Below are 14,579 nucleotides of genomic sequence, written 5' to 3'. Positions count from 1 at the left end.
TTCTCAAAGGGAAAGATATGTGGAAAGATTTGAAATTCCATGGATAGTTTAAACACTGTTATAATCTATTAGATTGAATATTCAAATTAAACATCCTTGTCTACAATGTTTCTGGATTAAATTTATATGGTTTCTCTGGAAATCAAAAATACCACATACCACTATGGTTAGCCAGTACTATATCGAAAACTCTAAAAAATATTATTGCTACTATTATTATTATTATTATTATTATTATTATTATTATTATTATTATTATTATTATTGTTGTTGTTGTTGTTGTTGTTGTTGTTGTTGTTATTATTATTGTTATTATTATTATTGATATTTGCATTTGTTTCTGTTCATTTGTTTCCCAGTAGGTGTCTCTATGCTGCAGCTTTACTGAAAAAGAAGGAAGAAGCAGACTAATTGCATAAAAATATTTTTTAAAATTAAAGAAATAAAATGGGCAAATGAAACTTTACTATGACATCACACAACATCAAAGGAAAAAAATCTGTAAAGTGAGGTTTCTTATGAGCTTTTGGATACCATCATACACCCATGTATTCAGAATGAAAATAGGCTTAGCAACTACTGCTTACAAGAAGAAGAGATGTTAAAAATGGTGCACCAAAAAATCAAAAACTAAAAGCCTGAGTTTCTTGTATGTATGCTGAAGAATAAGGATCTCTCCAATTTTCATATATATAAATATATAACCTAACAACTGCTGGAACTTATCTCCAGCAGCAGCTACAGTGAAATTATTGACATCTCACAAAGAAAGTGTTTCAACCTTTGTTGGGTACATAAATGGGGAGGTTAATGAAGACTGCAGGGGTCTGGAGTAGTGGAGAGAAAAAAAGTACAAGTAGTAATTCAAAATTGTGATTGGAAATAAGAATTCCAGTTTGTCTTGACTCAGGGCAGACCAGAGTAACTTCAATTCATTTGCATCAGATGCAAAAATTTAAAGAAAAATCCCTTAATTGACATACAATCTCTTTAGACAAATAAACTTAAGCTTTGATGGATCCCACTTGTATTTCTGCAGTGATCTAAGTTGAATAAAAAATCCTAACTTACCATATAAAAGCACTAGTATTCTGTTTAGCATTTGATTTTAATTGCAGATTTCACAGACCAGAACACTGAGATGAATAACTGATGGTGCTGGATTGAAACAGCTGAAATTCCATGTATGATTCACAATATAGAATTAAACCTCTGAAAAGTTGCATTTTCAGGTCTTGCTGTTCACAGAAAAAGTGTTTCAAGGTTAGCAAAAGCTGATAGTCCCCAGTCTGTCCATTAATCAATAGTTCACTGAGTATTTGGTAAGAGCTCACTGAGCCATAAAAAGGAACAACATGACAAGTTTTATTGATTTTCTCATAAAAAGGATAAAGAAGTGACAGATGACAAGCCCAGTTAGACCTTTACAGAAAGCAGTACTCATGCTACATTACTTACAAGAATTTCTATTTTTGGAACAGGAAGAGATAGAAAACCACATGTCATTTGTGTAAAATTTCTCTCTCTCTCTCTCATACACATACACTCACATGTACACTAATAGATCAGAAACTAATTGTGGTTAAAAAAAACAGTAATGAGATTAAACAAGATGATATCACAGCTGAAATCAGATTCTGATCTTGAATTCATCTTAAAGAATTTGGTTTTCTTGTACAGTATTATATACAAGGCATTTCATGATATTTATGTTCTTGCCTTAAATGCATTTTATTTATGGACTTTCACTGTTCTTCAACATTATTTATAAAGATTCTGTCAAATCCCAATGTGTACTCAAATGTGAAGTTATTCAATAGTTTTTGGCCATAAATCATTGTGCTGTTATTAGGACTTTGCTGCCACATTAATCCTTAAACTTTCAACTTAAGGGCAGGGAGTGGAACATGGAAAGTTAATGAGTCAGATAAGACCTTTACCTCATAGTGCTATCCAAATCCAAGAGTTTAAAAGTCATGTTAGGGAAACAACATCCTGCAATAACAAAAAAAGCTCTTGCTGAGAAATTGTTTAAGGGATTCAGCCTGAAATCGTCACACAGATTTTAGATACTTCCATCTAGAACTTTTTTGCAATATTTGATTTATGAACTTTTATTGTGCTTTCAGAGTCTCTACTTAATTACATTTCTCCTTGCTACTTCATTTCTCTTTTACATTTTTACAGGATCATGTCTCACTAAGGAATACTGCCTTTTTCACTGTTGCCTGTTCAGATTCACATAATAAGAAAAATGTACTTGAAAAATAGTTAGACCTGTGTAGGAGTGTGCCCCCTAATGACAAGAATGACAAAGCTAGCCTTTGTCCCCCAAAAAAGGAAAGACGCCCAGAAAAGGGGAGCTGAATCATATGTTTAGTTGGTTCATTCTGCAGTAAAATTTCCTTACTTCCTTCAAATTTCCCAAAAGCAAGTGAAGCATGACTGAGCTTCAATTAGGAAAAAAGCTCACTGACACTTCCTGCTCTAAAAACTGCTGCTTCTGTGGTATAAGAATTAATTTATTTAAGTTACTTAATGCTTAGAGAAGGAGTAAGCAAAAAAACCCTTGAAATTCCTCTAGTTCCTTGTCCATATTGCACCTCTTGCAGCACTGAACATGGGCAGTGGGAACAAGGCAAACATAAGCAGTTCTTTTAAATAATGGCCTAGAGTGAGTAATGGTGTAGCTGGATATCTGCTTCCCATCAAGGCTGCTATACATTGAAAAGGTCCTGATTTGATATATTACTGTGGACTTCTTAATTTTTTTATTCTAAAACTATTGATAAGTCTGTTGTAACTTAAATAAATATTTATTTGCTAATTGCTTAGGTGGGCAGAAGATGTTTAGATTCACGTACAATTAAAATTTCAATCTTTTACACAATTACCTATCCTGGCCATATTTTATTGCTGTAGATGAATTTCCTTATAAAAAAAATTGTTTTTCAGGCTTGGGTAGAGGGGACGGTTTAAGTTTGAATTGTCTATTTAAATAATTATGGGTTTTTTTCTCTTCAAAGACACCTGTAGTAGCTAGTGTTCATTCAATAAATCTAGTTTCTACTCATTGATGCAACAGGGATATTTCAAGATACATCAGAGAGAAGCTGGGGAAAACAATATTGTTAACTCACTTGCACCACAGATTTTATGGTACTGAGGATATACTTGCCAAAAGGAGACTTATTTTGTTGAGCTATCATCTGATAGGTTTACTTTTGCTGTGTACTGAATAAAAGGTGTAGGGTTTCTCTCTTCAGTCACAGCAATATCATCACAAGCCAGCGCTGAGAAGTGGGCATGCCAAAATCATGCTTCAGTTAAATATATGCTGAAGTGCTTTTCTGAATCAGAGCCATAATTTATTTAGATCATAAAGTGATTCCTTAAAGGAAAACAAATCCCAGAATGAATGAAATTTATGAAGGCAAAATTTCTTTCCTGTAGTTTTGTTTTTATGATAGGGTTTACTTCTGCTCTTTTCTATATTCTGGCATCGGTAAGTATATATAAGGGTACTCAATACAAATGTGTTATAAATTCTATGAAAATGGCAGTTTTTGCTGTCATTGCAGAATATCTTTCTTTAAATGTCCCATGTCATTACTAAGTCAAGATATCAGAGTATTTGGAACTATGACCTGGAAGTTAGCCAGTGAGCAGTTTAAATTAGCACCATTCTGAATCCAGTCAAGCTTTCCAATACACAATCTATAAAAGTATACTAAGCGAGTCAGAGATACTGAGTAACATGACTCCATAGATGGCAAAAAGAGGGGGAATGGGATGGAATGACTGACTGGCAGTACTGGCAGTCACAAGGGATCTTGCCTCTAGGATGTTTTCTCATGAATATTCGGGGCTTTTGCCTTCACTGCAGTGATTCAGCTGCTGGACATCCGTTTGCCAGAACACATCATCTTGTTGTGTCCTGCCAACGAATAAGCAGGTGGCAGGGATGACATGATGCCAACTTTGAGAGCATGCAAAGGAGCAGGCTAGGGGCAACATGACCTACATGTTTTGCATAGCACCAATTTATTAACAAAGCTGACACATTTAACTAGGCACTATTCAGAATAGTTTATCAGTCTCAATGATCTGTCCTGGCTGACACAAATCCTGCATCAAGTGTCATCTAAGTGGCAATGTGCTTGAACTGGCTAGAAATCCAAGGGGAAATGAAGCAGAGCAAGGGTGAAGAACAAATTTTAGTTATTGCATTATTGTTAGCCAAAATACTTAGTAACAGTGTTTTTGAGGAAAGTTGTCTCTGTTATTGGTGAGGGTGTTTTTCTAAAAATAAAACAAAGATATGAACTCTGAAGACAGGGTTGGATGCTGAACTGTAAGGCACACAACTGGAACTAAGGGGATTTGGACTGGACCACCTCACATATTTATAACAAAACAAGTTTCAACCTAGGAAAAGGGCAAGACAATCTGTATTGCACACACAAAGAATGGAAAAATGCAAATCAGATAGATGACGATAAGGGATAGCTACAGTAATATGTGAAATTTCCAATAGCCAGAAAATTTATTGACATTTATTTTCCTTTAGATACCTTTGAAATTAAGTTAGAATTGCACATTTTTCTATTTTAAAAGTATTTTTAAAAATGGAATTATTTTATACATTAACACATTAGCAGTGCATCTTTAGTGTTGAACTCTTGCTCAATCTGCTCTTTCACAGACTGCTAATACTGAACTACTAGGCAATTTTTTTAAGGAGTCTGAAAATGAAATATCATTTCACCCTTTATTCATTTTCCATTTTTTTTCTAATATATTTTGAATATCTGCAAAATGAGTACAATGATTGGCCACTGTATGTAACAGCAGCAAACTGAAGAAAAGAAAGCTGAATGTGGATGTTTCTAAGGCAGAAATATGAGGAGAGGGTCAGACTGGAGAGGAGTTTATCTTGAGTAGCTCATCTTTGAAAACAGCACTTTGAAGTGTTTTCTCTAAACCTTTCAAAGGGATAGAGACTGAAAAAAGAGCAAGAGCTAACTAGAGGCTAAGTACTGGGAGGATAAGCCAGCTGGAAGATAAAATTCTTTCTTTGTATCAACTGTGTGTGAGCCCTTTAAAATCTCTCTGATTAGATATGAGGCACAAGAGTTGAAGTGTTAAACATACAGCATATCCCACTGCCTGAGCTCCACACTTGTGCTCATAATGTGAAATGATGGCTCCTCTATACAAGTGGGACTATTAAAAAAAATTTACAATAGCTGTTAACAAAGCCCCATCTGAGTGCTTTTTTAAATTGTAACAACAAGGATCAATTTTTTTAAACTACTGAAATGCAGTCTTTGTTATAGTGAAACCCAGTAACTCTTCTGTAGCACACAGCCAAATGGAGCTGCAGGGAACCTCAGTCAAAGAGAAGGCAGTTCCATATGGGACTGGGACAGCCATGAAAATCTAAGGGCCTTCTCAGAAATAACTGAATTCAATAGCCATCTTCAGTATTCTTTATAATGCAAATTTTTAGAACTACAAGTGTAAAACAAGGAACAACTATAAAGTTTCCAAGTCTAAAGTTTAAGCATACATTAAGAGTTGAAGTGCAATAACTGATTTCCCAGACATAATTTATTTAACTATCTGCCAAACTACTTATTTGCATTTCATGTACTGAAAAGTCAAATAAAAAGTAGAGCTGAAATATAATTTCACCAACATTTAAGAAGCAATTGATACAGTCTTAAAGGACAAAATCTAGATTTTCTGTCTGCTTTAATGCACATAAATTTCTTTAGCTATTGTCTGTGTTTCAACAACCTGCCAGAGTTCAAGAAGAGCTTGGACAACACGCCCAGGCACGCGGTGTGATTCTTGGGGTGGCTGTGCAGGCTCAGGAGTTGGACTGAATGATCCTTGTTGGTCCCATACAACAAGCATTCAACTCCTATGATTTTATGATTTCTATTTCTCTTTAATGCTGGTGAGAAGATTTCACAGAGATAGTTTAAAGCATTGGTTTCACAATGAGGAATATTGGCTAAATAAGTGAATTATGCCAAAAGTTTGCAAAAAGGCAGGCAAGGTGTATCTCAGCTGTTCTCCCAAAGAGGTTTTTATTTCTACAGAACATTTTAAAACTCTCATTCTTGTATAACATATTTGAGTAATTCAGTGTCAGCAAGAATTTTTATTTTGAACTTTTGAGTCCACCTATACTTTTTCTCACCCTACTATTACTGCACTTATGAGGTTTCCACACATCATTAAAATTCTGCTGAAATTGGTGAGCTCTTCTACCATATTAAACATTTTTTTCTCTTTTAGTATTTCAAGGCATTGTCATAATGCTGAGCCCTCAATTTTGAGAATTATTTTTCTCCAGTTATCTGTCCATAATATGAACAGTATTTTTTAATCTATTTCTTTATGCTCTAGAAGCTAGAAATGATAGAGAGAACAGATACATTTGATGGTAGTTTTTGTGTTCAGATATATTCTTTTCCCAAGAACATTAACTCTCATGATTTCATATGACATAAAGGTATTTCAAAATATGAGTCTACTCTATCAGACAGATTGGCCTATAAAATCAAAGGTCTAACAAATATCTCTTGCATATTGATCGCCTTTATAATTTACTCCTACTAATTCTTGAGAAATAATTTGTAGTGTTTTGGTAACAAGAACTTTGTTCTGTGTAGAATTTAATGGTCCTAAATTAATCTTTATTCTCCTTCAAGTTTTATATACATTATGAAGTATGATTTCTTTTGAGCTTTTAAAATAATGAAAAATCTCAGGATTTTTCTGCATTTCCAAGTATTGTCATACATTTCTTTTCATATAGTGCTTTCACACTACAAGGCACATTTGCCATGTTTTATCTGCTTTATTGTTATTTGCTTTACCATTTTTTTTATTTTTCTTTTAATTTTGTTCTAGTGCTCTTCTTTGGCTAGCTTCCTGGTCTTTGGCTTGAAGCACTGAGGCCTGAATTCCCTTGTGCATCTCATTTTTCTTCCTTTATAGTCTTTGCCTCTGTCTCTCATAGATACTCAATTCATCTTGAGCTTTCCTTCTTGGATTTATTTTCATTTTGGCAAAGTTAAGATTGTGACTGTTCTTGATATGACTGTTCAATGTGTTTTTACATTTGTTTGAATATAATCTATTTGATTTTCTTATTCACCATGTGGTGAGTTTGTGTTTGTTAGGTAACATGAGTTGGAAAGAACTAGGTGGTTCACTAAATACAAATCAATGAGTTTCTCATTGTTTTGATGATGATTTCTTTCCAGTGCTTTCCCAATGTTCTCATTTCTTCATTTTAACATTCTAAAGAAACACTTACAGAAGGTAAATCAGGTTTTGGTTTCTTTTGAACAAGTAATGGGGGGAAATGTGGATTTTTTTTTATTTCTGGTTATATTTCTATGTAAGAGAACAGTACAGCTCAACTGACATCCTTCACAAACCTGTTGTTGAGTTTAGTGTGTGTATATTGTACAGTTTAACAAAACTGATGAGGGTCTAGCAGAATGGCACTCAGAATGCAAAGGTCTTGAAGATGTTGTAGTCACTGAAGCATATGTACATGACTTGAAGACTCCTGAAGTGAATTGTGGATTCCTACATTCCTATGTCTGGATTCCTGAACAATTGTTCAATGCCCTTACCTATTGATAACAGCAATAGCCTGAGGACTTTACACTTTTGGAGTTTTGTTTGTTGTTTTCTTTTGGAGGGGGGTGGGACAGGGGTTGGTTGGGGTTTGGTTTGGTTTGTTTCCGGAGCATTATTATAGTGTAGAAAATTATTCAGTTCCTCTGAGTGGCCATATTGCTAGAAAGGTAATTTCATCCCTCATGTATAACTACCAAAATGTTTACAGATATAGCCTTCATTCATATTTACATGCATTTTTTTTTTTATCCAAGCTTAGGAAAACATCTATACAAAGCAATCACAGCAGAGCAATTGCTTTTTAATATTGTTGTATACTGTGGTAACAGAGTTACATATTTAAAATATTTTCAAGCAAATTTCAGCAACACTGTTTATGAGCTCACTCAAAAGAAAATAAATTTTTACTTATTACTTGCACATAACTTAGTTTCAGAAGAAGGGATTTGAAAATCCACTGACACTTTTTTCATAATAAAGTAATCGTTTTCTTAAAACTGTCACTGCTTTCAACTTAACTTGAATGTCAGTGAGATTTTGGGAAAGCAATCTCCTGTTGAATTCTAATGGATGTAGTTTGAGACTGCTATGTACTTCCCTCATGAGGGTGTACTTAATGCAGAGGCTTTTCCTTTCCTGGCTCTGCCTTCTTGTGGAACAGTCTCTTCTGTTAAAGAGCAGTGCCCTCAGGAATGCCTGCAAAGCAAGTTCTACTGTGGCAAGTGTTAAAGTTTTGCAAATATCTTAAAAGCTGTTTCGGAATCTGAACAAAAGTTGAAGTCATTGCCCATTGTGTCCATGGACACACAAAACCACTTCAAGCCTCTAGTTCAAATACATTAAGCATTAGGGAGAGAAGTGGAGTTTTGTACCCTTTGTCACAGGATGCTCATTTTGTGCTTCTTAATTTTTAAGACTTCTTAAATAAGGGTATAAAACATTCAGCACATATCATCACACCCTTTTGATTGAATTAATCAAGACAAGTTGCTAACAAACAGAAGTAAATAAGCAGTGAAGAGAGTGTTACAAAACAAAATAGAACACATAAGCTGGTCAGGAATTGTAAACACAATACCATCAGCCACAAGAAGTTAGAACTAAGGGGCTATAGGACTGCTGAACAAACATTTTTAATAAACTTTTATTATAAATTCCATCAGTTACACATTATTAGCTCCACTACACTGCAGAAACACAGGAGGGATAATTTGAACTGCATTATTTGTAATACAACAAACCACAATACCTCCAGGGTGTATATCATCCAAACATTTTCATTTTGCCACTCATTGCTGCTTTTCCTGAATGTCAGCACCTTGCTGCCTTACCAACCGGATTGGTACAAAAGATCTTGCTATTACTATAAGTCAGCCAGTCTCAGTGTTGTTGACTTGACTGCATGTGATCCCCATTTCAGCTGAAGATGAATTCTTCACAAGACAAACGTAATAACCATTTGATTATTAATGATAAGATACCACTTCAGGAAAAGAACCAAATACCTCTCCAAAGGTCATAGGCATTTTACAGCGCAAAACATCACAACATTGCCTTTAAGAAACATTATATCAATGCTGCATGCAATTAATGGTTTAACAAATACAGTAGATGACCAAAGGCATAAGCCTTTTTTTAAAAAGTTACTTCCTTATGAATTTGGTTGTGCTAATTTTGTGTAAATATTCCTATGTTTCTTCAAAATATTGCTGAAATTAAATCCAAATTCCAACTCCACAACAAATTCCATCTTACATTTCATGACAGCTCCAGCCATTGCAGCCCTAAAAGAGAATTAATGAAATAATTATAGCCATACTAAAGAAAGGATTCTATTTCCTTCTGGGAACAATACTTGTGCCACAGTCACTAAAAAGTGAGAACTTAAAGACTATGTATCATGCATATTTTCAAGTTTTGTTTTTCAGGCTGCTACTTAAATGATAAACAGTACAGTGTACTGTATATGAATAATAGAGCAAAATAATAATAGTAATGAGAACTCTATGTTTAAATGTTTTTCTCTGTCCTGTTATGATCCTTTTCAGATATTTTCTGTTTTATAACCTTTCATGGATGTTGGCATGTGCTAGCATGTTCACACTCTTTACAGAGATGCACAGTTTTGTCTGCTATTTACAGAGAAAGGAATATTTCCTGAAATGTAAAAAATGCAAAATTTAAAAAAAAATCCCCTAGGAAAATCTTTTATAAAGAAAATATTTCAGCTAGCTGAATAAGTAAAAAAGTGAGAAAAAAAGTTAAATATTCTGTGAAGCTGAAAAAAATTTAGCATACTTATTTTAAAGCATCGTATTTTATCAGACTTGTAGTGTCGTTATTAATTAATACCAACTTTTAAATATAAAGCTGATAAAAAAATTTTGAAATGTTCTTATATCAGTTAATTCTAAAATTGTGTCTGTTATTAGTTATTATTTTTTCTATTGATCATAGGGCGCTTTTCTGGGACAGCTTAACAAAAGTAACTGCTACAGTCAGAAATGGCGATCTTACTGAAATCTAAATTTCTCAGGAAGTAAAAGTTACTTATGACAAAACATGCAATGAGAGTTTTAGAAATATTTGAATTTTTTTCAGACTACAGTCCTTGTACAGCAGACTGATGAAAAAAAGAAAAAAGACTATTAACATAGCAAAAATTTTTAAAGGTTTTCCTTTAGTCATAGATAAGAAGTATATATGCAGAATTGAGGCAAGCTGTAAAGAGTACAGCCAGAACCGTCTCTGAGTCATTTAATTGCCTCTGTGCCAAAGCTCCAAAGAAGATCTTAGGGAATACTGCCTCTCTTCTTATTAATAAATATATTTATATTCCATATATAGTATAAAGAGCTTCACACGTGGGTATAAAATTTACCATCTAGATTGTGCAATCCTGAAAAATTTTTCACTTACCATAAGTGTGGGTAAGTCTTGAGTTCTGGAATGATTTAAGATAGTCAACACAAGAATAAAGGCATAAAGATACTGGACAGTCCAAAGCTGACTATTACCATCATTTAAATAACTAACAGGTACTCTGCCCTGGTTTCTGCTGGGGTAGAGTTAGTTTCTTCTCAGTACCTGCTACAGTGTTGTGTTTTGGATTCAGAATGAGAATGGTGTTGATAATATATTGATGTTTTGGTTTTTTGCTAAAATGTATTTATCCTAAGTCAAGGACTTTTTCTCCTTGTCTTATGTTCTGCCAGTGAAGAGGTTTGCAAAAGGAGCTGGGAGGGAGCATAGCCAGGACAGGTCACCTGAACTGACCAAAGGGATATTCTACACCATAGAATTGGTGGGGGGGAATTAACTGGAAGATTTGAGAAGGGTGGGTCAGGCATTGGTCAGCATGTGGTGAACAATTTTTTTTTTTATCACTTGGGTTTTATCTTTTACTGTAGTTATTATTATTATTAATTATTATTATTATTCATTATAATTATTGACCATTATTATTTACCATTATTATTGCATTTTAATTTGGTTTCAGTTATTAAAGTGTTCTTATCTTAACATGCAAGTTTTACTTCAATTCTCCTCTCTATTCCACAGGCTGGAAGGAAGAGAAGGGAGGTTGAGCAAGTGGTTTTGTGGTGTTTCATCTCCAGCTGGACTGAAAGCCACAACAAAAATAAAGACCACAAATCCTACAAATCCTACAAATAATTATTTCTACTTCAGAGCTGAATGTGTACAACAAAACTGCAGAAAACAAGACACAATTTAAGAATACAAGAGACTTTGGGGAATACAAATAAAAGATGACACCTGAACATAAAGGGCCTGATTCAATCAGTTAGAGTCAGGAGGTTTCAGACTTTAGTCAAAGAATGAAAAGGGAATCTTATAAAAAATTCTTGTTTTCTATGTCACAATGTATTTTCTCATCATATATTTTGTATTTTAGTGATAAGATTTTAATTTTAATCCTGAGATGCTCTATTACTAAATGACATATTAGATAATCTAAAAAAGTGTCACAGTTAAGTAGTTACTAAAGAAAAGAATGCAGTACTCTGCATTGAATCAATCTAAATCTGAAATTCAGATCTCTGTATTTATTCCATTGGTTGAGATTATTATCCTTCCTACTACCTTCCCTACCAGCTTCATGGTTTGGACAACAGCAAGCAGATGATACTCACAGCTGTAGGTGATATTATTTAGAAGTAAATTTATCTAGAAAAAAAACCCATTAAAAAGACCTATTTTTCAAAGAATCTACAAATTTTGACACATAAGAAGATTAAGAGAAATAATCAGAATACAAACTGCATCAAATCTTTTGCTTCCTAAGTTTTTCAAACTAAAGGAGTTGTTCTAATGTTATGGTTTTGAGATAGAAAGCACACATTTTACAAAATAGATCTGTTTACTATGTGAATTAAGATGTGTGGGGTTTTTAGTTGCAGTGGAGTCCTTAAACCTTAGGGCAAAAAATCAAAGAAAATATCCTGGAAAAAGTTTTCAAGTTATCTAAGCAGATGTCTATATGAATTCCTTCACATTTATCATTAAGGACAGAAAAAGCCATTACCTAATCAGAATATTAAATGTATACATAGTTTTACTGTGGAAAGGTACTCTTCCTTTTATATTCAAATTGACTACACATTTTAAGATGCAATTCCTGAAGGACATTGTAACAGACAACTCGCTACACTATCTATTGCTATGTAATGCTAGAAAAACTATACAGACCACCAAATAAAGGCAAAGTTTTTTTATTAATAATCTTATGTCTACGTATACACAAATGCTCTTTAAGCAAAAGCTACTTTCTCCCCAGCAAGCCAAGGTGCTATGTTCCTTCTACTCAAGAACTGATCATGGTTCTAAATGGACAGTATTTATAGTAAAACATTTTCTGGACTAGACTTTGACTTTTCAAGAATCTCTTAAGCAATTTATCTAAGTCAGGACACAGAATAAATGCACTAAACAAGCTATGTAATCTTATTATGGTACTTATTTAAGCTGGTTAGAAATGAAGTGCCAGTTTAGATATCCTTAGTATCTTTACTTGACCTCTGCTGTCCGACTACAGTGCATTATATTAACTAGTTTATAGCTTTATTTGGTCATACATTTATGAGGAACTTTATGATTCAGGAGCTACAAGATGGAATTTCCATAAGGAATGTAAAATTTTGTCCTTTTGCTGAACAGTATAAGGAGTGCCAATTTTTAGCAAAATATCACTGTCTAATTGCTAAAAATACTCATCACTAAAATTCAGCATTTAATTCCATACTCATCCTAGCCTTTTTATATAAGGGTCTCTTTAGCTTAGAAATTTCTTTATGATTATATGTTCTCTTGTGAAAATACTCTCTTTGATCTTAAAAAAAAAAAAAAAAGCTCAAGGAAACCTTAAAGCATATGATGAGTAATAATCATGAACAAATTCTCATAAATTCCATTATTCTACTACTTTTTCTAAAAGTTTTAGTCTGCATTGCTTCATGCTGGGCTGTTGAAGAAGTCATGGATGAAGCAAAACTGATACTGAGCTAAACATTACAAAGAAAACACCAACACAGAAAATGCTCCACATTTTTGACAGGTGTCTGCTGTTCATGCCCAGTAGTGGTCCATGGAGATTCAATACAGCAACTCCCAAACTATTGCTTACCTAGAAATAGCTGTATTTTCTTAAAATATAGCAAGCTGGTATGCAGAACTATTTCATGCAACACTAAATAGACATGGGATTTTTTTTGACTCAGGTGTGTCTAACCTCCCCTGGGTACAATATATTAAATATTAATCTACTTGAACTAAATGTCATGTGTATATAGTCTGTCTGCTGCTCATATCTATTCAACAGGTAAGAGCAAGCCATCAGGTAATACTGAATAGTGACAATGTGATTAGCATCAAGGTCAAATTTTCTTAGAGGGCAAAATTAAACAGGAGCAAAAATATCATTCTGCAGTCAGTGTTGCTGAAAACCATAAGTCGCTTAAAAAATTGTCATCTCAAACCATGTGAGTACTTTATTTTTAGTCAGACTTAGGCAGAATTATGATACAAAAATGACTTTAGGACATTGCTTATCTCATTCTCCTGTCTAAAAGTCAACTGTGCTTATGACATTTCTATTGTCTTTGGCTTAATATTGAACATCCAGTGACAAAAGTTCCATAGTTACGACATGTGCTTTTTAGTATGTTACTGTAAGTTATGGTAATTTTCTCCTCATGTTTCTCCCTCCTAAATAATGTATCTCTGGTCTATCATTCCAATTTTTTTGCACTTGCTAACTGTCCCTAGGCATTTCATGATTGCTGCAATTTTTACAATCTGTAAACCCTCTGCAAAAAACTGTTTATAAAACTATGCATTTAAATTCATATTTAAATAAAAAAACTTTAACTGTACTGTGAGCTCTCATTAGAAACTTTTTTCTTTCTTTTCACTTCCACAAACATTCTTAATGAACAAGAACCTTACTTGGCCTTGAGTTTTAAAACTACATGAAAGTCTTGAAAATGCAGTTTGAATATATGCCAGTGGAATATATTAGAGTCTTCTGCAAAATAAATTGATCTGAGAACTTTGGATGCCAAATAAAGCTTTCTTAGAAATATATATTCTAAATTATACAAATTTGAGTTTTAATTGAATTTAGACAGTCAGAGCAGATTTTTCAACAGCAAAAGCTTCTAATCATTTGTTGGAAAGGGAAAGGGTTAGCTGTCTAATCTGTTTGAAAATCCCAACAAGCAGATATTTCAACTTTTTATAAAGTACTATTTATACTCCTTCATATATATTCTTCATGGTGACATTACTTTCAAAGCCAGTCACTTCACCCAACTGAAAATACAAACCATAGGTCAAAGTTTTGGGACTTGTTGGTAGTTCAATGATTTTTGTCTAAAGAACTTTGATATGTC

Source organism: Passer domesticus, chromosome 6 (genome assembly GCF_036417665.1).
Source record: "Passer domesticus isolate bPasDom1 chromosome 6, bPasDom1.hap1, whole genome shotgun sequence".
Classification (NCBI taxonomy): domain Eukaryota; kingdom Metazoa; phylum Chordata; class Aves; order Passeriformes; family Passeridae; genus Passer; species Passer domesticus.
The sequence above is the reverse complement of the archived record's forward strand: the minus strand, read 5'-3'. Positions refer to the sequence as shown.